The following is a 997-nucleotide window of genomic DNA, read 5'->3' on the forward strand; positions in this document are numbered from 1 at the left end:
TATATCAACACCATAAGAAAACTGAAGTATTGCACACTCTACTCAGCGATCATGGAATTCACAACAACATCGAAAGGAGGAAGGAAGTTCTTGATGGCAGCTTAGACTTACATCATTTATAAACAAAAGGAAAAACGTGACGTACTGGCGATGCGAAAAGAGGCCGTTTTAAGAGCCCGCGACTTAGCATAGAAAACTGTGCAGAATATCAAAGAGCAAAGGATTCTTGATGAAGTGACACCTGCCTATCACACGAGTGTCTGCTTTCCCGAAGACAGAAAGGTTGGCAAGGATGTTCCGACGGCACCGCTCGGCCCCAGATGGAGAAGCCTGGTAATCCCCCAAACCCTCTGGGTGAAGCTTACAAGGCCTTTTAGCAAGTATCGCTCGGTGGACGAAGGCAAATGTAGGATTTTGGAAGGCTCTTTGAGGGCCGTTGTCTGCAATCTCTCTGTTTGACTATTTGTATGCGTAAATTTATTATTAATGGATGTTTACCTCTTGTGTTTATTTTAAATAAATGCCGTTCGTGAATATCTGTAATAAATGTTTGTCTCCTATATTTATTTCGGATAAATATTTGTCTCATGTTGATTTCTGATAAATATTTGCCTTCTATGCTTATTTTCAAAAGAAATTTGCCTCTTACGTATATTTTCATACGACCCGATTGTATTTACATCATTAAATGCTTCTTCCTTTGTGGATATTTCGGTTCGGCATAATGTCCTTTGGCGACACAAACGCGCAGCTGAATAATCCGTTTGCAAAAAACCGACAGCCGTGAGTGTATGTTGACGTACGTACATACAAGCGTTAGACATGCAGGCGGAGTGGTAAGTAGATAAGAGCTGTCGTCTATATGAGATAAAGTTTGGTGAGGTCATCTTTTGACTGTCACGGATCTAGACAGCGAAATGAATGACAGTTTATATAAACGGCTTAGCTTATACCAGTCCTTAAGGTTTAATCTTAAAAAGGGAAGATTTATCATTTG

At 40.2% G+C, this 997-nt stretch overlaps 1 protein-coding gene across 1 annotated transcript in view; it reads right to left on the minus strand.

The window, feature by feature from the left end:
• The window catches only part of LOC119585045 (sarcoplasmic calcium-binding protein 1-like), a gene marked incomplete at its 5' end in the record, with an annotated part of 7415 nt that overhangs the window by 4917 nt on the left and 1501 nt on the right, over positions 1 to 997 (minus strand).

This window comes from Penaeus monodon, chromosome 19 (assembly GCF_015228065.2).
Source record: "Penaeus monodon isolate SGIC_2016 chromosome 19, NSTDA_Pmon_1, whole genome shotgun sequence".
In the NCBI taxonomy this organism is placed as follows: Eukaryota; Metazoa; Arthropoda; class Malacostraca; order Decapoda; family Penaeidae; genus Penaeus; species Penaeus monodon.